The sequence below is a fragment of the Gymnogyps californianus genome, chromosome 13 (assembly GCF_018139145.2).
Source record: "Gymnogyps californianus isolate 813 chromosome 13, ASM1813914v2, whole genome shotgun sequence".
Taxonomy (NCBI): Eukaryota; Metazoa; Chordata; class Aves; order Accipitriformes; family Cathartidae; genus Gymnogyps; species Gymnogyps californianus.
Genome location: NC_059483.1, coordinates 4141259 through 4166822, shown reverse-complemented (window position 1 = coordinate 4166822; position 25564 = coordinate 4141259). Strand labels below are relative to the sequence as shown.

The following is a 25564-nucleotide window of genomic DNA, read 5'->3' as shown; positions in this document are numbered from 1 at the left end:
AAGTTTTATAAATGGTTGAGTGAGAACTTTTCAAACAAACCTTAATGAGGATAGATAATAACATGGGTATTTTCTAGCTAAATTTAAACTGTTTTTCAGTCCTACCCAGAAGGGACACATGGACCTTCGTAGTCTTGCGTGCGCTTTTACTGCCGAGGTGCAGTTCTATCAAAGAGTAATCTCAAAATCTGTTTGAATTGTGGAGTTAAAAAATTGTCAGCTGAGGCAAGAGTTTAGGTCTGTATTCTCTGCCAATGACAGCAGTCCTCAGACTTGCATGGACCGAGACTTACATGGAAAGAGATATAAGGCTAAAGGAATGATTTCCAGAAATCAGTAGAGGAGCTAAGCTGGGTGGGAATGAAATGCAGCACTGGCTGCTTTATCAGCTGGCTAGCCTAGGATAAGTGCATATGTCTGTGTCGTGGTTTAACCCCAGCCAGCAGCTAAGCACCACGCTGCCGCTCACCCCTATCCCCCTCTGAGTGGGGTGGGGAGGAGGAAAGGGAAAAAAAGTAAAACTCATGGGTTGAGATAAGAACAGTTTAATAACTAAAGTAAAAATAAAATACACTACTAACTAATAATAATAATACTTGTAATGAAAAGGAATACAACAAACAAACAAAAAAGAAATAACACCCAAGAAAAGACAAATGATGCACAATGCAATTACTCACCACCTGCTGACCAATGCCCAAGCCACGATCCATGCCTCCCAGCCAACTCCCCCCTGCTCTCCCCCTGTTTATATACTGGGCATGATGTTCCATGGTATGGAATACCCCTTTGGCTAGTTTGGGTCAGCTGCCCCGGCTCTGCTCCCTCCCAGCTTCTTGCACACCTGCTTGCTGGCAGAGCATGGGAAACTGAAAAATCCTTGGCTTAGGATAATGGCTACTTAGCAACAACTAAACCATCAGCGTGTTATCAACAGTATTCTGACACTAAATCCAAACCACAGCACTGTACCAGCTACTAAGAAGAGAGTTAACTCTGTCCCAGCTGAAACCAGGACAGTCTGGCCTAGTAAATATTTCCTTTTGCATGGACTACTTACAGTTGAATAGTTTCCTCTTTAATAGCTCTGCACCAGAACATCCTGAGCTTTAGTTTCCTCTAGGGTCAGGGTACAAAATGACCTTTAGATCGTGTTAGTATTTGAGCTGTTTTGCACACCTCTACAAATAAAATCATAGGTATCTTTATGGGTTTAAGACGTAATTGACCAGTGGTTTGAGGATGTTTGCAGCATTTAAATAATGAAGTTAGTCTATATAGTTTTTGTTGGCAGCCCACGAAGAGGAGCATGGCCCAAGTCAGCCTGGCAGTTGCCAGTGCTTCTCACAGCTACTGCCCTGAGCAATGGTCTGGCTCCCTCCACTTGTACCAGGCTCCCTCTATGTTCCAGGTGGTGCCAGTGAGGCAATGTAATTATTTTTGTGTGCTTTTCCTAACAATAATAAGGAAATTGCATTGCAGGCTGCTGGTATCTAGTTCAGTTCCCAGCCTGCACGTTAAATGTCCGTCAGCATATAAGATTCAGCAGTTCCATTGCGTCACAGGTGCAGGGAGCCCAGCTTGGCACTGCCCGGGTTGGTGCGGTTTGCCAGGGACGGATGTTGGAGGATCTGGCTTGCTTGTAGAGGGAACAAGATGTGTCTCTCCTGCAGAGAGCCTGGGCATGAGCTCATGGTTGTGCAAGTGTGCTTGAATGACTCTGAGGTGCCTGGGAACAAGCAAGGCGAAACAAGTATATTTGTTTTTTACTGAAGGTATTGGTCCCTGGGATATAAGGACTGTGTTGGATTAAGGTTTGGGTGTTGAAAGATTCTTGAATTTTAAACTGATCTTGAATTCCAGCCTTTTTCTGGATCCTATAGTTTCTCTAGAGTTAGAGAAATGGTCAGTGTGAAGGAGGACTAACGCTTAATGTTGATTAATCGTAGAGTGGCGTACTGGAAGTTAGGGTTAGGGAATCTAACGAAGTTAATATGCAACAGGAAGAAGAAAGAGACATGTAGATGTATGAATTTGCATGAATTCATGGTGAATTTAGGTGCTTCAGATAACCTGCTTGTTGGCAGTTATGCAGACTGTGATAACTACACTCTTGTATTGAAGGAGAGGCTAATACTGAGATGTATTCAGTCACCTGAATACTCAGAAAAACTGTTTTCTTAATGTTGGTTCAAAGTGAAGAAAGGGTGGGTATGGATGGAGGAGAACAGATGAGATAGGCTGCATGCTCACCATAAAAGAGTGTGGAGAAGAAGAGGGAGCAGGGTCTGAGTGCCAGGTTTCTGCCTAATGGATATTGAAGTAGTTGGGGTCTGAAGCACTCAGATACAGTGTTCAATATGTGAGCATTAACTGCAGCTGTCATGCTGTATAGTGGAATAGCACTATCATTATTTTATTACCTTTGATTAGTTGAAACTGTATCTTGTAGCAAGAAAAAACACTATAAATGCATTTACCAGCAGCCGTATATATGCCCAGCACTGGCATCGTAAGGAGATGCTGCATTACAGAGATACCATTCATCACACTTTAGATTTGAGGCAATATCCTCTTTCTAAATTAACGTCATCACCTTGTAACAGCTGTGACCACTAGCTCAGTTATAGTTGATGAGCTTGTCACTGTTTCCAATATAAATTCTGTCTTTAATAGATTTATTTGTAAGTTAGATCTACTTAGCTATAAAAATCTGCTCTGGGTTGGAACTTGGTGTATAGGACTCTCCCTAGATGATTTTCTTCACAGTCCTTCTGTGCTTGACTGAAAACTTTTTGCCAAATCTAGTCAACCATAATAAACTTCTGGAAATAGTAATTGAGGATCTTGATGGCTGTGTGGCTGTGTTTTCAGCCAAATGGTTCCTTCTGTGGGGAGCAGGCGTAATCTATTTATTGGTGATGTGATGTTCCATATCCAAAGGGTGCTTGAATATTATCCTGCCCTAAATAGTTCATTGAGCAATCTCGGCCTCCTTTCTCTCTCCAAAATGCATATCAGCTCTGTTCCTTCTCCTAAGAATATCAGAAGTTTGAACAAGAAAATGTCATACTGGATTAAACAAAAATGTAGTCCTATGTGTTTATTTTTGGTTTAACATATAAAATCTTCAAATTTAATAACACTTCAAAAATAAGCTGAAATGATTCACTCTATCCAAAATAAAGACATGATCTGTCTCTATTTTTTCCCTGTTTCTTGGGTGAAACTATACCTAGATAATTCAACCCATAAATATGCAGTTTTATTTAGCTGGAAATGCATTTTTGCTAAAATAGTATTTCTCTGGAAAAAAACAAATTGCCGTTTTTAGTCTTGAGATGATACTCTATCACCTGGTTACAGAAAATTTGTCCAACAATGCTAAAAAAATAACAGCTGGTAACAGCCACTCACTCAACATGTATTTATCAGCAAAAATTTAAATACGAACATCTGATGACCAGATGTCTCAATTCTTATTGCAAGATAAGACATTTTAACAATCTTTGTATTTGGGAAACAGGCAATTCATCAGTTATTTTTGCCAGTTTTCATCTCGGTGAATTAAAATTTCATAAAGCACTCCCATGACAGAATACATGTAACTGTACAGAGGGTCTGTGTTTACATGCAGACTTTTGGGGCCATGCTGTACGGCCCCTATAGAAAATAGAAGCGTGGAACTACATTCTAACTGATGTTAATGTAGAGCCCAGAGTAATAATACATGGGCTCTCATTTGAGTAGCGCAGTCACTTGTGTGATGTCTTTGAGACAGTTCCTGATTCAGCAGTCAGCAGACTGATAAAAGCTTGTATTCGTACCCACTGTGCACTTCTTGTGGTGCTGAAAAAAGAACCGTGTCTTCCAGCATATGCAGGATGATAAACCAGCTTGCTCCAAGTATTGTCTGGGTCCCCCCAGATCCAGCAACAGGTCATCATTCCTATGACAGGAGCTCTCTTGGGACAGAATATCCTGCCAGTGGATACAAAGCTGAGGTTGTACTGTGTGTCCTTCCTTGTGCAAGAGACTTGTATTCTGCTTCCTGGCCCTGATCAAATCTTATGGGAGTTCTATCACGTGGAAAGTTCACTGCATTATTTCCTACATATATTAACTGCTTAAATGATATATTATTAATATTTCATAAAATGAAAATTATTTTGATATTTTATAACTTAAATATTTATGTTAGATCTTTTTATCTTTGTAGTTGAGGAAAAAATTGTCCTGAAGCTGAAAGGGTTGTTTCCTTCTAGAGTGCACAAATGCTAGCACCAATGTTGATAGCTAACTGCAGTTACAGCAGGGCAGTTTTCTTGCCTGTGTTTATTAGTGTGCTGTGCAGTCACAGAATGATCAGGAGATCTTTCTGTAGCGTTTATTGCTACGTGGGAAGCTCCAGTGGATGCCAACCAACAAAACGTGGTCCATGCAGGATGCGTGTTCTTCACGATCAGGTCTTCCTGATTTGTATTTCTACCCTGCAGGTTATTCTGTATAGAGGAGTGATCAAGCTTTCAATGGAAACAGGAAAAATGGCCAAGGCAACGTTCAGCTTAGCAGCTCATTCACATGTATATATCTGTTGTAATCTGTAATTAGCTACAGTTTAGTGAAATGCCCTTGGCACAAATATTTTCACATCTACGCACTGTTCCACTTTAAATTCCATCTCATTAAAACATCATAAAAAGCAGTACCTTGACACGCTTCCCACGTGACTGTATGATTAAAGCTGCTATTTATTCATTCACCAAAATCTCTTCTGCACATATTCCTGTGTGTTAGTGGCCTGGAGGGATGAACAATGCTTGAGGCTTTAGGCTGACCCTCTGAGATCAGTCTGATACAAATGCTGGATTTTGTAGCAGTGCAAAGCTAGCCTCCTTTCTGCTCCTTAGAGTTGGCTTTAACGTCTTCAAAATATGTCAGCAATGGAAAGAGGCATAATGAGTGCAGAAGGAGGCATAATTCAAATAGTCTTGGAATGCTAGAGGAAAATGAAAAAATGGCGAGCTTTTTACAGAGCAGTAATACCATGTGATATAAGCTTTCTTGAAGCCTGGTAAACCTGTCAGAAACATTCTTACTAATAGTTCATAATACCTTGTTGTAGAAGAACTAATCTGTGATTGCTGAATCAAACTGGCAATTCAGAAATGAGTCATTGCTCGCATTGATTTTTTTTTTTATGTGGTCGGCATCTGTGTCATGAAATACAGTAGCAGGATGTTACCATCCCATTGTCACAATTATGATTCAAGTTTCAAACAATGAGGCATGAGTTTGACCTATTCCTATGCAAATTCTTTCCTAATGTATTTTGATAGTTTAGCAGAACGTATTTTGACTAAGATTTGAAAGAAAGACTACTATTAGAAAGCCATAAGCCATTTAGGGCTGAAACTAAGAATTTGTTAGAAATTCCTTACCAAAACCTGTTCTTAAAGATTTCTATTAAGAACATAGACTTTGGGACTAAGGAAACCTGTATTTTCAGTAAACTGACAAGTGTGCACCAATGTTTAAGACAGGCATGTAAGAACATTACAGGATATATATGTAGCTAGAGATAAGTAATATTCTGATGTGTTATAAGTGTCTTCTCTGAGTTTGGAGTGCCATTCAAAATATTGACAGTTCACCCACTGACTCAGCCATCTCTGCTATCATTTCAAATCTCTGGAAAGCTTCAGCCAGCTCTAATATATTATTTCTCAAGGCTTACAGTATTTCCTTCTTTCACTGTCAAATAGAAAATTTGAAATTGTACAACCCCCAACTCTGAGCACTGACAGTGTTGTGATTGTGAGTTACATTCCAGGTATAACATCTCATGACTTATGTGGCTAGAAGGGAGAAATAAAAACCACAAAGGAACCCTCTGGGTCATGAGTCTGTAAGAGGCAGTCACTGAGACCACGGGTTATTCTGCACCACGTTGACTCTGCTAGCAGTGCTGTAGGGACAAGAGCAAGGATAGGAATTGTACTATAGGTTTTTTTAAAAAACCATTTGCCTGTACAGTAGAATAGGTTAAACTCAGGACATAGAAATATTTTCTTGTGAAGGCTTGAAAATGGCTTCATAAGGATTTCATGCTCTCCCCCACCATTTCTATTGAGAAAATACAGTCTGTGTCAATATTTGCAGAGCTGAGAGTTGACCAGATATCAGAGATGGCCTGTAAAATGATTGCAATCTAAAACCAAACAGGAAACTCCCAGACCTAACACTGTAATGATAAAGGAAAACATTCCTACAGATGCAGGCCAGGAAACAGGTAAAACAGAATAAATGAACATTCATAAATTTATCACAATTTTTCTTTGATTCTAAATGAAAGTGATAATGGAAACAGATAATAATTGCAAAATACAATCATTGGATTTAAAAGAAACTGTCATGTGGACCTATACTTAAAAAGGTATCATGAGTCTACTTAATCAAAGAAAAAATATTGTTAATTGTCTTTGCTTAGGATTAGTTTTTTGGGGAATAGAGAAATTATAGATAACATCTTGAATTCCATCTTGAATCATAGTACTCCTCCTACCTTTTGTGACTGTAGAAATGCATCTGTCTTCTCAGTATAACAAATGAGTTATTTCTTTATTTTCCATAATTATTTTCCACTCTAACACTGAATTACAAACTACAAAAAGTGTTAGAAGATGAAATGATTTTCATATTGGTGGTTTAGGATTTAGTGAATATTTATTTGGTATCCTAAAGATCATTAACACTTGGAGAGTGAGCTCAAAAACAGACATGAAACTTAAAAAAAATAAGAGAGAAAGAGAGGAGCTATTAAATTAGAAAACTTCTCCTCTTGAGATACTCCAGGAAATTCCCATATCTTAATTCTAGTTTCTTTAATATAAATTTTCAGAAGGCTTGATCTTTCTGTGTATAAAGGAATTATCTTTTATTAATACACCCATAAAGCTGTGTGTATTGAGTTGTTCATACTGGTGATATTTCTTAAAATTTTAAAACCATTTCTGAAATAGCTTTTCAGCTAAATATATGGCATATACATAATACATGATAGTGTACTGTGGTATAAAGATTTTAATTGGTTTTTAGTTTGGATCATCTGGGTTACTTACTCTTTAAGGCATAATTTTCTAACAGAACTCTGTTCCTATATTCTTCTGTGTCCTCTCTCTTTAAGATACGGTAACGCACCACTCCTGCACCCACTCAAAGAAAATACATTTTGCTATTGCTGTAAGAGAAGTAGGAATTAACTCCTACCCAATGTTCCCCACACAGCTATCTGCTTTTTCACGTCCCCTGCTGCCACCCTCCAATGTTTGGTCTTCAGTCATGTGAAATACATGAACTCTGTGTTCAAAGAGTATGCCTTTGAATCTGCTGGGACTCCTACACAAATAAAGTACATTAAAGGCTGTCAGGGACCAACCCCCAAGCATAAATCCAGAAGCTTAGAAGAGGAAAATGTAAGTTCTATTGAAACCAGTATGTTTATACCAGCCCATACAGCTAAAGATAAGGTCTGGAATGATAAGCAGCAGATAGGATTGGACCACAATGTAAACTTGCAACAAATTTCAGATAAGTCCATGTTTTATATACAAAGAAATGCTCCCATAAGTCAGTAGGGAACTTCATAATCACAGCTTCAGGATTGAGAGCGTAATTGTTTTATCTGATTTTCCTATTTTTTTTTTCTTCTGAAATGTAATTTCCTGCTATAAGGAGGGGGGAACTCTTCACTCTTTGATTTATTTTTTTAGTTATTTATTTTTGTAATTAGTTTTTCAATTTAATTAGCTTTCCCAAATCATTCTCGGCAGTGTCGGTATGTTTGTGGAACAATAGGAACTCCCTCTGGTGGTCGAACAATACTTTTGGAGTCCTTTATGTCTTAAACCAACAGTACAATGTTTTTCCAGGAAAGGGTGGTCGTATCAACAGTTATATACCTAGCTGTGAATTTTATGGTATCTTTCTTCTAGTCCTGTGATAAATGTGGCATTTGCAAATTTAATAGATATGGACAAAATAACTTTAGCTGAGTCACTGTAAACAGAAATTCATTGGCTTCCAAAATTTTTATTAAAATTCATAGCCCCGCCCAGCTATAGAGATATCCCTTTTGGGGGTGGGAGGGAAACCTCTGTAAGATTTTCCAGTTTTCACATACATTCCTATAAACAATAAGAAATGCTTTGTCATTAACCATTGCAAAAGTATGGTCCCGTAAAACACCTGCATTCCCTGTGCACTCGCCTTTCAAATGACTGCTGTTGCTTAAAGCAAATTGTTAAAAGCACAACTGTTTCCTGAACTAGTTGTTTAAAGATTGGCAAGCTTTCTTCCTCTGCTCTCGCTTTATCTCCCAGGGGTGGTGCTGCCCAGGTGTGTTTTCCCATACCATTCCCAGTCGCAGTGAAGGATGCTCCTGGCCTAGTCCCACACTCCTTGTGCTTTGCTGCCACAACCAATTAATATTAGTCAGCTCTCCCTCTGTCTCCACTCTCTCCTGCTTTCTGAGACCATGCTGCTAATGGACCACGCATGCAGCAAGCCTGAATCCCTGATGGAGCCCTACAGCAGAGAAAAGGGACATACTTAATCTCAGGTGTTCAGCAGGAGGAATCCACATTAAGGGAGAATGTTACAACAAAGACCAGTGAATTCGATGACATGTGCGATCATTTCTTACATTTTAATTAGAGTCCAAAGATAGTTGCTTTCTACTATGAAGGTATTGATCCAAACTATACCTAGTGCTTGTACGTAATACATGCACAATCTTTACTTGTTTTACAACATATTTCTGAAACAGGGGAAGGAACAAACCCCACAATTTAGGTGAAAGATTTCATATGAGCACTTAAAAAAATCCAAACAGAGAAAATGCCTGGTAAGTGTTGTGGATGTCAATGATAACAGGATTGCTGTCATACCTTAGGAAGATTATCTATTAAACTGGCAAATGAAATGAGTTACAGTTTTGCCTGGAATATGGAATTTAGGAGAAGAAGAGGGAAAACTGTCTCAGGTACAATCCTGTGCAGTGATACCAGCAGTTCCATAGCTGCTTGCTGTTTACTGTTACTGCATCTCACCACTCTGCAGCATGTAAAATTATCTCTCAAATAACCCTCGCCTGATGATGAGCCATAATGAAAACACTTCACAGATGCTACAGATACTGATGAATCACTAAAGCAGCAACAACCAGATCTTCACACGCTGCATATCAAAACCTGTACAAGTCTGAAGTGCAACAAAACTGTTTTAGGATTTGTTGTTGCTTAGTAAATGCTAAGAGGAGTATTGTTTTCTCAAAGTATGTGTTTTAAATATACCTTAAAGTTTAGGAAACACTTTTATTTTAATTAAAGATTTGCACGAATTACATTCACCGTTATCTGTGCTGAACAGGACCGAATAGCTTAAACCAATCATAAAATAAAATTATATTTTGACCTGTATGAACATGGCTTTACCAACAATCTTTACAAATAAGGTAAGGCATCTGACTCAATGAATGCTAGTCCTAGATCTAATAGAACCACAGGATCATTAAGTATTTCATTGTGTATCAATAATACCACAGACTGTGTTAACAGATAAAAAAGGTTTCTGAGAATATCTTTATCCTTGCTGACATATTCAAGCCATTCTTAGTCAATAGCTCCCTCTTTAGTCCTGCAGCAGAGATCAACATTAATTTGTCTGGGCAAATAAAGTCGGTTGTTTTATATGAATAATGGCAAACACATTCATTAGCTTTTGCAATGAAATTTACTGCAGAAAAGCTGAACAAAATAATGTGCTGATAAGTGTAAGCTTCGTGACAAATGGCATTTGCAGCTCTTGGAGTCTGCTTCTCCTTCTTGGGTTATTTTGTTTTGGATAATTTGTCCAGGATGGAATATAATGTCTTTGATCTCTGGACTAGAAACTGATTATGTGATGTTAGCAAAATAATTGAAATGGAGGAAAACACAGATGATAAAAGAAACTAATATACTGAACAATATAGTATGTATTAAACTGACAATGGCAAAACAATTAGAATATGCACTCATGCTACAGGTAAATGTAAAAACGTCTGCATACAGAAACATCTAGACCAGTGTGATCATAGTGAAGAACAAAGCTAATTCAAAGTTAAGGATGATAATTTAACCCGTTTTATGAGATCATCCTCTTGTTGTTTGACTAATATCAGCAGTTTTCTCCCACAAGTACGAAAATGATGTTTAATTCTAATGGCCACTTAAGTCATGAAAACAATATAATTAGAGTAATAAATACAACTTCATGTTTTCATAATTAGAGTAATAAATACAATGTCATGTTTCCATAATTTATCTGATTGTTATCTGCAATTTATTTTTGTTATACTTTAACACTTAAGGGCCTAGGAAGTAGGTAGTGAAAATAGACCAGGATGTAGTCACTGTCCTCAAAATTATCTTGATTCTGGAGGGGGGGGCCGGAAAGGTAGGTGGGAATGGGCTAGAAATGTCTCTGAAGGTCATGGTATCTATCCTATGTGAGATGCTGCAGTAATGATAGAACAAGTGAAATAATAACAGTAGAGTTAATAGTGATAGTTTAGGAAAACGGTGAACTTTGTGAAATTAATGGTATTCTCAAATCTACCAGTATTTATACCCTCTTCTTATTCCTTTGCAACTTCCAATCCCGATTTTCTTCCTGTGTAGACCTAGAGAATCCTCTGGCATTTCATTTCACATAGGTAATGTTCCTGTATTCCTATGAGGAATTCAGTATTGTTTTAACATATCCCTTGAAATTCCCAGGCTGTGGCCAGGGTACCCTCATGGAAAACCGTAGCAGCTGAAGTCCTTGTATTGCTTGCAGTCACTGTGGGTAATGCTTTCCTTTTAAAGTATAAGGGGCCAAAAAGGGAAAGGAGCCACTGGAGTGCTGAACTGCTGTTGATATTGGGAGGGCTTCAGTTGTATATTTTTTTTAAATTATATTTTTTAATGTAGCGTGAAGTCACTGTTAGTTAAGGGTTGGGTAGTTGTGGGTTGATGTTTCTTTCTTTATAACACATGTGAGGAAAGAGAGGTCTGCGCGTGATGCCACATGGTAGATACAGAACAGTTGGAAAGAAAAAACAGACAAAAGCATCAAGTTTGAAGAGCTACTGCTTCTTCCATCTGTTGCTGTCAGTGGTATTGGCCTTATTTTAAAGGACAGCTATCCAGGGGACACTGTCAGCCTCCATATTCTAAAGCTGTTTTAACATATCTAATTTTATTTATTGATAACCATTAGAATAACATGAAGAAGTGATGTTGTGCTAATAGTGAATATGAAATTTACTTTGTATTGTTCTAAATGGGTAGTCCTTTTTTGGTTTAGTTTTTTTTTTTTTTCCCCCAAGTTCACCTTTAAATACTGTACTGTAATACTTGACTCTCATTGAGGCATGTTAGGTATACCTAATAATCACACTAACATGATCTGGAAGTGTAACTTCCAGGGTAAATTCTAAATGCTCCAGATGTGCTAAAACTGTCCAGACTAATTCAGATAATTTATGAACTGGGAGTCTGCCAGCGTTTATCTGCATCAGTGTTATGTAGCAATGCTTTGCACCTGCTTCTGAGCTGCTGGGAAGTAACAACAAATTTATTAGGAAATCCTGTGACTATTTTTTTTTCCTTTTTGTGCTGAATAAATTATTTCCTGTATATTCATAGGCACAACATGTCCATATTAAGCAGTGGGCTATAGAATTGTTCTATAGATGTTATATTTTTGTACTTGAAAGTGACAAAAGAAAAATTCAAGTCTCCCACTCACCCATTCCTTATCTGCCTTTGCCTTTAAAGTCAGGAAATGATTCAGTGGTGCTGCTGCTGAAGCCAACACTTTGTTCAGGGAGTGACACATCGGATGCCTTCTTGGGTTTTGGGTTTTTTTCTTCATTAACAGTTTGGTTGGGTTTTTGCAATGTCAGGGCAAACCAGTCAGTAATCTGTTTAAAGAAAATTATGAAATCACAAGCCTCCAAGGCAGATAATTACCTGTATTAGTTACATAAAGGTGGTGTCTTTCTCCCAGTGAGTCCCCCTGAAATGGCTGAAGAGGTGGTCTTCAGGTACAGACCATGGAGAACTTTCATTCAAAACAGAGCAGGCCAATTCATGCAAACAATTATTCAAAACAAAATTATTCACTAGCTGCTGAAAAAAATGTAAATAATTTACTCAGTGTGTACTATTTGAAAATCTAAGCAGTAGCAAAGTAGCATGAAAACATTATTGTCAAAAAATTTATGAGATCACTAGCGGGGAAGAAATTATTCATATAAATCCTATACGACTGATTTCAACAGTTCTAATTCAAGTCTTTCTAAGCTTTTAAAATGGTTACACTAATTCATTAACCTTTGATAACTGCTCATATCTCCGGCCAGGAAATGTGTGGATCCTTTGTGGTGGGACACAGTTGAGCTGCAGTGTTTAACATTTATGGTTCATTGGCCTTGTTTTCTGTTAACTCCATGGGCACTGAATTGCAAAAATTAATGCACGAAAGTCCCTTAGGTCTGATCTTTTCATAGATTTCCATTCTTAGAAGGTGGAAAATCCTATGAAAGGTCTAGAGATTTCGGCTCTGCTTTAGGCAAAAGCTAAAATAAAGCAAGAGAATGTTGTTAAAATCGGTGTCACAAAAAATGAAGATAGTACATTACTCTAGACTTTACAGTATGTCAGTGCTGGGATCAGTTTTAACGGAACCCTGATCTTACACCCCATACCTGGGAGCTGGAGAGAAAGGGACAACTGACACATCTAAACTTTTGGTACTGCAATTAGGATCTACCTTCCATTTACTTTTTCTCACTTGCTGTGCTGAGACTGGTTGGGTTTTTTTGTTTGTTTTCATGCAATTTTTTTTTGGGGGGGGGGTGTTTCAAACTGTATTAGATGACCAATATCTTGACAATGTCAAGAAATGCGTCAAGTAAGTATTTCTCATGCTTATAGGTTAAATCCAGATAGTATATTAACATACACTACTACATCTTTTTTTGTATCCACCCTATATACCACCATACAACTACGCCTCCCTATTGCATCTATCTTTTTGGCCAGAATCTCTCATGTGACAGATTCTCACATGAGTTAAGTCTGTTTTATAAAAAGTCTTGTGGGGAAGGATCATTTCTTCAGGAAGCAGATGATACATCTCCCGCATAGCTGTCCTCTGCATAGTGCTCATTGGGGTTGTGGTTGAGAGGGTGGGGAGGGGGGCAAACAACCCAAAAAACCCATATGAAGCCCACTGCCATGAACCCTGCAGCCCCGTTTGCAGGGGAGGCATGGTCTGCTGGGTGGTAGGCTTCTTGCTTTGTAGATTCCTGCTGACCTTCAGGCTTTCAGGTTTTAAATAAAAGGATCCTGCCCCCAGGGTAGACGTTAGCAGCTCCCCAAACTGATACTCTAATAAATAGATGCAGTAGTCCATGCAACACGACTTGCAGAAAACACGGAAATTTGGTTATACTCTAGTTTTCAGTGTATGGAGTGCTTCACTTAGAGCATCCTCATCTATTATTCACTTAGGAAGGGGCCCGGGGCTTTACCCAGACATTTTTTAATCTCTGAAACCAATAATGAAGACACTGTGGACAGTAACCCCTCAATGCTTTTCTTTGACAAACTTTTATTTTAAAGCTAGGCGTACATATAGCACAGAAATACAAATCATGTACTTTGGTACTTGTAAAATATTGGTAGCATTTTAAATAGGTGTTTTAGATTGGTATTTAATTTGCATTTAAAAAGCATTTATTACCAGTTAATGAATCAATTGATTGCTCAAGGAGCACTTAATGAGATTTATTGCCTTATAAAAGAGAAAGTTAGCAGCTAAATAACAGAGAATGTAATTGTCACTACAAGTGTCATTATATTTGTACCAACTCAGAAATGGCTTATAGAGAGGGCAGGTGGTGTGGTGCTGGTTGATGGATGAATATTGGCAGGAACCTCTTTAAATAAAGCTGCCGAGATGCAAGAAAATTGTACATAGATAAAATAATTGCAAACACAAATGTCTGACTGCAGTAGTCATCTGATGGTACCCAGAAAAAAGAAATCCTGTTTCAGAATGGATATGGATTCAGTTTGGTCCTAAAGAAATAAGTGGAAGAGAACTTTCTGCCCAGCATCTGCAAAGCCACCCTAAAAAGTCATTCTAACCTTGGCAAAAAGAAAACCAACAAGGACTGCAAAAGACTTATAAGTTGTGCAACACTTAAGCAAATGTCCAATAATTTCTTTGATAAACTGCTTTATAGAGAGCTTTGTTCAGTATTCCCATTCCTACTACCCATACAATTGCGTTGCCTCTTAAAAGTAGTTTGTCATGTTCCAGTCCATGTTTAAAAATAAAAGTGAATTCTTTTCAAGGTCTGATAAGTAACCTGTTAAACATTCTGCCTCTTGGTTTTTAAACTCTCTCATACTTTATAATTTCAGAATTCCCTTTGAATGTCACTGAGACTAGAAGAGGAGCTCAGCTGTGCCTCATCCTCTACTGCGACTGCTGCCTCCCAGAAATCTTTTTAGGGAAAACTGCTCTCTGAGCTTCCTTCTTTGTTTTCCTTCAGGAAATATGAGACCATTTACCTTACTCTTCTTTAGTATAACTCAGCTGAAATGACATAAAATTAGTATTTTAGTTCTGTCTAAAACGCAGGGGCTTTCTTGTTCCTTTTGCCACATCTGCTTCTTTGTATTTCTGTTTTCACTTGCTCTACCATTGGTTTTTAACAATACAAAGATTCTAATTTTCAATTTTCTGTTAAATAAAACGCCTCAGGTGTTAATTCATGCTTCACTGGTATCATCCTCTAGTTTATCAGTGCTAAATATGGATCATTGTCTGACTCTGCATCCTTTTTCATTAGACAGTTTATTATTCTGGCATGATTTGATCCACCTTATTGGACTGGAAATAATGACCACAGTCTGATTTATGTCTAAACCCAGACTACAGGGAAAACTGCTTCAACTTATGCATCCTAATTTGGATCCTAGAAATATTACTTTAACTATGCCTAGCATTTCCAAATTGTGAACTTAATTTCATTTTGGAACAGTTCATTTTCAGTGGAATAGAAATACCATTTCTAGTCATTACTCCTATCTTACATTTTGCAGCTGAAATTCCAAGTTCTGCAGTAGAATAATATACACAGTTTATTCTGTTTCTTATGTTGCAGAACTAACTCCTTTTATTGAGTGATTGCCATGGTCTGCCCCCAATAGTATTTTCTTTTAATGTTATATGCTTTGATGTACCTTAAGTTATATTGTACATTGTGCTGCAATTATTTTGCATCTTGTGTTGCCACAGTACGTGTTATGGCTAAGCAAGCATGCATAGATGCTGTAGAGGCCTAATACTTTATTTGAGGGAAGTAATAGAAACTTGCCAACATAATAATTGAGACATTTTATAAGTATCACACCTATTTTTAAAAATAAAATCTGAAAAAAAAATGTTTTTAGGAAACCATCTATTTGTCTAGGAGCTCAAATAAAGTTTCTCTCACAGCTCAGTACTAAGATTATCTAGTCTGGTGTTCCAGTTTTACCTCTGATACTGGAAGTGTTCAAATAGAAACAGTGATTTTATTCAGCAATAAGTTCGGAAGCTACTGAGAATTATCTGGGATCCCCCATCTTCAAACACTGGTATTCTTATTTTTAGTCCCTAGGAATTACTTAAGTGCTACAGAAAAACTAGACTCTTCAGCTTTGGCCCACTACTGGACTAAACATCTTTATTACAGAATTAATATTTGTTAGATAAAAATGAACCATGACCAATATTTCCTCTGATGTCAAGAGAAATTGCCCTCAAAAATGCCTATCAAGCTGTATGTCTCAGGGTAGAAATGTGTGTATGTATGTATACACACACACATATACTCCTGTGTGTGTATACATATATTACGGAGGTACCAGAATTGTATGGTTGAGAATTCAGCCAAAAATAAGTTTTACTGCATTACCATGCCTTCACAGTTCTGGAGTGGTTCAAGGATAATGCAGCTTCTGGACTACTTTAGTAGCTGAGGGACTGTTTTACCTGCTCTTGTACAGTGCCAAAGGCTCTTTTATATTTTTCCATGTGATTGTATACATTCCTCAGTCATTGAGTCCATCTCTTCTGGCACCTGGTGTGCTCCTCTGGTGTCTGGCTGCAGGAGTCTGATGTAGCTCAGGAGGGGTGAGCTCTCCAGCTGGAAGAGTGTTGCAGCCACATGTACGCAGCTGGGTTGAGAGAGTTGTAACTCCAGTTTTTACTAAAACGCTGTCTTCCAGTTACTTCAGACCGAGACTGATTTTCTTTCCTGGCGTTATTTACACGGGGAAAGAGGTGAGGTAGGGGAGTTTCTGACTGTATCAGTGACTTCTCCTGCAGTCTCGTGCTGATGCTGTAGTTGAGGGATGGCTTGTTCTGCCTGTTTCTCTTCACGGTGTTCACCTGTACAGGACAGCTCTGAAGGGAGAACACACCGAGCTGTCCATCCCTAGGAAGCAAATATACCACAAGGTGGAAAAGAAGGCTTTTCACAGCTCTGCCTTCAAGTTTGTGGTTCCTATTAAAACCTGCGTTTCACAGCAGTTGCTGTACAGTGGTGTCATAGCAGAGTTGCTTATTATTCTAAACTCTTCAAGTATTTCAGATAAGATGATGTGGGAAATGACAGCCTTTGAAAGTGGCTGTTATAGTGCAGCATTAGGGAGTTGCATTTGTTTTGACTCTTCCTCTCCCTAAAGTAAAGAGTTATTTGTTCCATACATATTCAGAACATCCTCTTACAGAAGCCAAGGAAATCTTTTGTAATATTGCCTGACAATTCACTCTCAAGATAGGCACTTTTGTAACAGCATATAGTAAGTGGAAGTATTAGGAGAAAAGACAGACATGTCTGACTTAAAGGATGCATTACTGAATTGGGTATTTTTGTTATTTTTTTTCCCCAAGTGTAGTTGTTTTTGTTTTGGGTTTTTGATGTTTTTTGGTTTTGTTGTTTTTCTTGGGTGGGTTTTTTGTGTTTTTTTTTAAACCCTTATCACATTTAGCATCAAAAGAAGTGTTTGTATTTTAGAATGCAGAAGGCTGAGTGTACTTAGCTCTTTTGAAAATCCAGCTACAAGAAGAGACATTGGTCCATACCTCCCAGCTGAGAGCCGTAACTCCCTGTCCGAATGGTCAACCAGGTGCCCCTCCACTCAGTCACTATATAAAAACTGATTTAATCTCTATCCAACAGCTTTTCTAGTAGTCATCTTGTCTTCTCTCTGCATCACACACAGAAGGACACACCCACTCCATAATCAAGGGTGTCTTTTCCAATGAGAACTTAAGGAAAAGTTGTAGATTTCTGTTAAAAAATTAGCTTGATATATCCTTGGTTTTCACTGGGCAAAAAATGCTTTCAGTTCCTCCCTTGCCCTGGGTACTGGACCATTGCTAGCCTGGAGTAAATCAAAATGCTGACTTCAGCTTCTCTGAAAACCTAAACTGAAAAGTTCTTTCTGACAAGTTAACCTTTTGAAAGGCTAATGCAAAACATTTTCAATTGAAAGTTTGTTTTTTAACTATTTAAAGTTTTCAGTAGAGGCATCTGGGTCATTTTATATGTAAAATAAAATATTTCAAGCACATTTTTCTTCACCATCTTTTTTTTAATTATTATTTGCCTTTTAACCAAGTTTTTCTGCTGGAAAATATAAAAAACACATACTTTTCTCCGAATGTTCTTTCCAAGACAAGAATCTCTATAAATAGTTATCTAAGAATAAGGCAAGTGACGATATGGTTAGAAGGATGTGGGCTTCAAGATTTTGACCTCAACACATAGTTAATGTAGAAGAATATATCAGTTAAAAAAAAACCCAACCAGACAGGTTTTTAGTAGGGACATTCATGGTAACAAGCTTTTTTGATATACTCTTCAAAATTGAGGACATGTAGGAATCTGGCTGTCTTCCAAAATGCAGGACACCATGTAAAGGTTCACTTCTCTGAAAATGCTGAAGTTTTCCCACAGCTCTGCCTTCTTCCATCCCATATCTCTGACGGAAAGCGCTGTGATATCTCTGTCCTGGAAGACAGAGGTGGCACTTTTGGAAAAGGAAGATAGAGTCTGAGGTAGCGTTTCCGGGAGTGACTGTGGTGACTGCATGGTAGTAATCCCTGCAGAGATGTAAAGGAGCTAGTATAGAATACCTGGCAGCCCTTATGGTGGATAGGGAGTCCCCAGAGTTCGTGTTTCTATTTTATGGAGAGTATTGTGTCATTTTTGCATGATCGGTATCGGTAATCAGTGGTTGTTGTTAAGAGGTATCTGTATGATAACACTATTGCACTTATTGGTAAATACGGGTTTTGTAATAATTGAGTCGAAATATAAATCCAGAACATGCTGCACTGCAGGATGTACTGAACATCTACTACAACAAACCTGTGACTTCCTTTTTATATTTTCAAGCAGCAGTGAATCCCCTGTATTGTAATTCCAGGCTATAATTAGCTTACATACATTCTGCCTAATGGGCATAGTGTCAGTCACCAAATTGGAAACCACTGAGAAAGTGTCATCCTTGCAGGTGCTTTGGTGACTGCTCTTTGTACTGTGGCTGATGCGTTCATGCTCTGTGTTAATTTCTTTGGAGAAGTAATAGCTTTTGAGAATCGGCTGAAAGAGATGTCTTTGTGTTTGTGTATAGCTGTAGCTGACAGACTAATTTAGAAGAAAATGGGTCGCATATCAACTGCTGTGTCAGTCAAATCTTTATTATGACCAAACTCAGTGTCAGAATGAAATACCATTAGTCCTCTCCACACAGAATTGCATCCTTCCCTGCATTTGGCTTTAAGTTTGTTCTGTATTTTTTCTTTATACTTTATGCTTTATGTTCCTGGTCTCTTTAGGTGATGGCAAGCAATCCATTTGTACAGACACCACAAATAGAGTCCACAAAAGAAAGCATGAATGTATTCTTGGCTTATAGCATAGATAAGGCTTTGTCAAGGTAAAGTGTAAAAAGAGCGTAGGATGGATTTGACGATGAGACAGCATGGTGCTGTCGTTGCTCATCCTTTACAGGGGTGTTGTGAGATGAGATATCTGCCCAGATGGTTCAGGTAAGTGGGCTATGATACACTTCTCCGGAGATGACAACTAGAAAACGTGTCTGTGCATAAGAAACCAGATAAACCTTTTCTAGAAATCCTAATTCCTGAACTGTAGGTAAAACCATTATCGGGCTTCACTGAAATCTCTGCTCAATGCCCTGAACAGTAATAAAGCTCTGTATCTTACCTTAGAAATGTGGTACATACATGCAGCTCCCATTGCATCCTGCAGACTGCTAAGAAGTCCTGTATATTTTCCTTATGACTGCTATCCTAGGAGACCAAATTGCTTTAAAGAGCAAACTTCTGAAGTTTTAAAGCTTTGTTTTCACTTGCAATAGCATATTTGAAACTTCCATGGGTTTAGAAGCAACCACAGGGAATTGCCTGCAACATTAATGAGTTTTCCAAATTTTATTAACTATCCGTACTGCTCTATGCTTTCAGCAGCTCCATCTTCAGTTGCCTGACCTAAGTAAATGCAACTAAAAAAGCACAGACTACAAAAGCTTCTTGGCTCGCCATGCTGCAGTGTAATATGCAAGATATCCAATGTATCCTGGATGAAGTTCTCGAATATGAGACTTGAGCCTCATTTTCCAAGTTTACCACAGAAGATCAGTTGTTTCCTCTGCTCCTGCCCGTGAACTGCAGCATGCCTGAGTAAAGGCTGGGGGAATGAACTGCTTCAGATACAGGGGGCAACCCCGGCCTTGACTAACGCACCGACAGCTTCAACAATTAAAGCCCATGTGTTAAAGCCTAGGTTAAAGCTCAGATTTTAGAGCGGCTTTGACAGTCATATCCTCTGCATCTCAGATGCACAAGGAGACCTGAAATACAGCCTCATTTATAAATTATTTTTCTCACTTACTGTATAATTTTAGACTTTATGACAGATCTGCAGAATCTGAACTCTGGTGGGACAGTGAACTCTGAAGGGATGGATCTTGGCTTCAGGGGAGAAACCCTGTGCCTTACAGTGGACTTTCATACAATTGCATATGTTTTTATGATATTGCGTAATCTGTAAAGATGCTATGCAAGACAATACTGTTAATGACTATACAGACTGTTGTAACTGTTTTTACAGGAGGAATACACTGTGCTAGATTTGGAACAAAGTGCCTTCCAGAAATGATTTTAATAGCCAAGATAAAGAGGCTACTAGTTAATAAAAAAACCTGGAAAACTGTTGAACATGAATGTCAACATTTTTAATGGATTGCCTTTTTTATTGTGTGCTGCATGTTTTTGTCAGGGGAATATGATAATTATAAACTAGTAACAATAATGAGGTTTTGAATATTCATAGGCAATTAAAATACGTCTCTATGCATTTTATCGGTACCCAGTGGGAAATGTTGCTAATTTTTTAGAAATAACTGGTTCACAATCCTTGGTGAAAAATACAGGACAGAAATCAAAACACCAAACAGGGTGTAACACTAGCAAAGTTCAATTGATTGGGAAGGAAAAGCAAACATTACAGCATTGATTAAAAACATGTATTTGTAGTCCTGCCTTCTCATTGACAGTGAATTCTCACGTGGAATAAAAGTACTGTAATTTAGGTTTTAAAAAGTGTAGGGACATTTTCCACAAACTCTTCTATGAATATTAGATATATGTTTAGAATTAAAGAATAAGTGCAAAAACCTCAAACAAACAAACAAAGGGGATAACCCAGTAGCAGGCAAGAAAATATAGGGAATTTTTAAATTTTAACTAAATAACTCGTGGATGTATGTACTAAAAATCTTTGAAGCAGCATTTAAAGCTTTTTCTCACAGATTTATCTTAGTTCAGCTAAAAGTTATTGGATTCGTCACATAACTAAATGAACGGTTTGGCTTTTGTTATTAGGTTATTAGCAGATGATAAGGATTGTTTTGCTGTTGAAGATGTATAAGCCCATGTTTTTCACAGATGTAGCTACATTTTTCAGTGGCTTTTTATAATATTGTACTTATTTTTGAAACTTAAATAGGCATTACTTTAGAATTACTTCCTCTTGTCTTTGGAAATGTATTTCTCATGAGATCTTTTTTCTGATTCAGTGTATTGGAAATATTTATGGCATGTTCATGTGCTGTGACATTGAGTTGTCATGAGACCAATTTTGTTGTCATGCATATCAATGCATAATGAGAACCTTTAGCAACTTCATTAGCAACTCCTAGCAACTTTTCAAGAGGGATCTTGAAGAAAGAAGGCAGCATCAGCATGTACGTTTTGACAGAAATCTGCCTGGTTCCTAGGCTGACAGCCCCTATTGAAATGACACTGGGAGTTCTCCTGCAAACAACATTGCCTGAATGGCAAAAAAATGAAAAGGAAAGGTTAAGCATGATATTAGTCTAGTCTCAGATTTGATTGATGAGCTTGCAGAATATGTTGGAGAAGAGTTTTCCATAGCAGTTGCTGTAATCAACTTTTGAGTGTTATATTTCCATTGAGGTGTGTTCAAAACCTATGCCCTTGCCAACAGAAAGAGGCGACTGCAATGAAAATTTAGGCATCCAGAAAAATGAAAAGTCACTGTGAAAACTGATAATGAGAAAAACTTAAGTTTCTAGAGATAATTAGAAAAAATTTACCATTATGCCAAAAGAGTAAATCAGGTAGCTTTGTTTGACTTTACAGCTCAGCAGGGTAGGGCAGTACTTGCACTTAGTACTTCCAAGGGATCTTAATTAGTCTCTTCTGATCACAGGCGGTTCACTGGCAGCATTATGAGGCAAGAGACAAAACTAAAATGACAGAGAATAAACCAAGTGCTACATTTTCTTCTGTGAGTGTTTCTGACATAGGCTTGCACTCCCATTTGAAGCCCAAGTGTCTCTAAATTGGGTATCCTTGCAAGATGTGGGCATCTGTCTCTGTAACAGCCGTGGTTGCAATACCTGTAATCCAGTATCTGGAAACATGCACGGTATGACTGTTGTACAGTGTCTCCAATGATACAAATGAGAGAGCCTCAGGTGTTTGGGCAGCTTTTTATCTTAGTATTTTAAGCATATTTTTCCTTAGATAAATGCAATTTAAAAAATGAGATGTGGAGAGATGAAATGACTTGTTGCATGTGCCAGAGGAGTTTAAGCCTGTTCTTACAAGAACTGTATTTTATGTCTTTCCCACTGGGCTGTTCAGACTGGGGCCAAGTCCAGTTCTTCTCCAGTTGACTGAGTTGTGACTGTGCCTTCCTTAATCCAGGATGGACTTTCACTTAACATTTTTCCTTTTTATTGTTTCCTTTCACCCATTTTGAACTAGACACGTGATTTTTTTGGACTTCTGTTTGTGATGCTGCAACGTGAGGGAAGTGAAATATGTTTTTTCAGTCTATCCGGCTTTTCAGTCATACAACTTAAGGTTTTATTTGTCTTTTCTTTATGGTCAGGTTCATTTATTGACTCTAGTGAGATTATTGCAGTAAGTTGCATGTGAGTATGTATGACAATGACAAAACTCTGAACAGTGCATAGAGGTAATACTGTTCCAGCAAACATTGCTCTAATATTTTGTTGTTCGTACATTAGTCTGAATTAAAAGTATGGATCCAAATACTTGTTAAGTTTGGCTCTCAAAGTGTGGAGCTATATCATCTTTATATCCTCTCCATTTTTTTGTACCTTTTACCTAGGCATGTAGTAGAAAAAAATTAATTTAATGAATTTTATAAATAGTGAATTGAAATTCAAGCAGGGAAACATGCAATCTAACTGTATCCTTGATCCAAAATGAAGCATTGGCATGGGGTATGAAAGCTTTTTTTTTTCCCTGTGCCAGCTTATTTAATAAAATACAGTAGGTATACTTACAAACCCAGAGACAATTTAATCAGTTCAAGCATTTTATTTAGAAAATAGTAAATCTGAATGTTGCAATTTTTTTGACACTTTCAGGTTTTCTAAAGCAACAGATTTGTCAAAATCGATGCACATATGTGAGATATTTTGGCATTGCCAAAATTTACGTTTCTTGATCTGGAAATAATCAATAGAACAATATTCCCAGCTGTAAAGCTGATACAGTAGCATTATCAGATTTTTATGTTCATCTGGCCAATTGTATGTTTGTACGTAAGTAAGTATTTATATATACTGTTTGTGTTTATATTTAGGATACCCAGCAGTCCCTTTAGCCTGAAGTCAAGAATAAAAAGAAACTTATCTAGGAAGCTCTGACCTGAGAACGTGGGGGGAAAAAAAACCCACAGGCAACATAGATACAAAAATTTAATTAACCCAAGTGCTTCAGATATGTCTTTAGGGTTTGGCAGATTGTAATTTTTACTAGAGATGCCAGAAGAAAGAGGGAAATGTATTAACAATGTGCAGTCTGCGTACTGTGTCCAGCTTCCCTTCTTATTGCATGAAATATATAAGCAAATTATTACAAAAAATATAAGCCAAGTCCAAATACTGATAAACTGTTTTAATTTTGTTCTCTGTAACAGTTTCCATCATATATAAATAATAAGCCTAAAAGCTATAGCCGTTTGCTTCACAACTTCTGGGAAGTAATTTTCTAGCTCACCTTTCTTTGCCTCCTGCAAGTCTGAAATCATCTGCAAAGTCAACCTTTTACATTTTACTTTAAACTTTATCCTTGATGCTTTGGCAAGGCAGCTCTGAAGAAACTCTCATTTTGTCAGCAAAAATGGTAGCGCTCTCTTAGGAAAGAAGCAGATACTTAGAAACTCACCAGGGACTAATTTCTTTAATATATTACAATACATTTTTACATGCCACAATATTACATTGTTCTTTGATGTCCCAGCATGTAGCAAATGATTATAGTTTCATTGTGGCTGTTTGCAAGATTATGAGTGATAAGGTAAGCTGTATGCTTTCTACTTTTTTCCTTCTGCTTCGTAGTCCTTATAAATAATGCATGGCGCAAAATTACTGTCCCAGAAAAATGCAGTCTGTTTCATCAGCCCTTTCACACTTTATTGATCAGCACATATAATTTTTTAATGTGCAACATCACTGGAGTTTTGAATACTAGTGAGTTTCTTTCTCTGTTTCACAGAATGCTCCAGCAAAGACTTCAAGAAAACTAGGACATTTCCATGCAAATATTATTTTAGGCCAAAGAAGAAGAATACACCCAGCAGTATAAACTATGCTGTTTAGGATCCATTTTAAGCTTCCTGTTCACCAGATAATAGAAGAACATACGAAAAATCACATGAAATGGAAAGAGAATGATAGAGAAGAAAATTGAGCTGTTTTGAAGAGTAAGCGCTAGATTCGTAGCTGGTGTAAACCTTCACACTTTTCTTACACTCGATAGCATGATGCTAATCTTTAGTAGTTGTAAATCTGCCCAACTGACGTGTAAAAGGAGTGTGGTCTGTGATGAAAACAGAAGGAAAATGTAGAAAATGTTTTAAAGTCATGCATGTTAGCAAGACTTAAAAGGCATTTTAATATGCTCTTCTTAAAAGTTGTTTTAAGGCAAAAGCCTTATAAGCCATTAGCTTCTGAAACTTGCTCCTAAACTTGCCCCTTAAAGCCGTGCTATGTCTTTTTCAACCATTTTGTTCAGCTTGTTTGAGGTACTGTTTATCTAAAGAGGAAGGTTTATATGCAGCTTTTAATTTATATCGTTCCACCATTTACTAGATGCAGCGTAAATGAGTGAGATTGGTTCTGTAATATGGCAAACAAATTATACCTGCTTTGCCCAGAGCATGCAACCAAAACCAAGGCTCCCTACAGCAGCACCTGACAGCCTCTGTAATTCTGGTGATCTTCAGAATATATTCGTTTTTCTTATTTACCAGGTAGAGCTGTATTTCAGTTATTCCAGTGGATCAAATTCTTCTACCTTTTATTTGTGCTGTGGTCCCTTACCCCACAAATCATCCAGCTATTATCAGTGGATCTCCTTACGTGGCATAAAATGCTGTTCATCGTTATTAAAGGAAGAAAACCAGCTCCTTTGGGCTTCCTGGGCTTGATCATTGTGCAAGTACTGAAAGAAAAAAGTAACCTACTTTTAAATTGTTGCATTGTGTGAGAAATGATAGAAAATGTTCTCCTAGGTATTGTTCTTACCTCTACAGCATTCTTTTTGATGTGGTAGTTAGAAACCTATTTGAAAGGAGATTTCAAATACTTCGGTGTGATAGTTAGAAGATTAGGTGTAAACCTGGCTAGAGATGTTTCAACAAAGTGATTCATTGAGAAAGAAATGGAATTTTTGAAAGGGAGCATTCATTTTGCCAAATATATAACGCAAAAATTCGAAATATTTTGGAAGTGTCAGAATAAGTGTTTCTAGCATTGTCAAAATGAAAACAATCCATATTTGTTCTGGAACTGTTTTTATTTAAAATGTAAACCCATAA

General features: G+C 37.6%; 1 long non-coding RNA gene across 2 annotated transcripts in view; it reads left to right on the top strand.

Moving 5' to 3' along the window:
* The window catches only part of LOC127021642 (uncharacterized), a 61859-nt gene extending 41480 nt beyond the window's left edge, over positions 1–20379 (top strand). The window contains exon 3 of one of the 2 annotated variants that reach the window (XR_007767250.1): positions 19648–20379. This is a non-coding gene — a long non-coding RNA (uncharacterized LOC127021642). Of the gene's footprint in view, positions 1–14522; positions 14693–19647 lie in introns of those variants that run through there. The other variant, XR_007767251.1, reaches the window with a different exon arrangement.
* The last annotated feature ends 5185 nt before the right edge of the window (positions 20380–25564 follow it).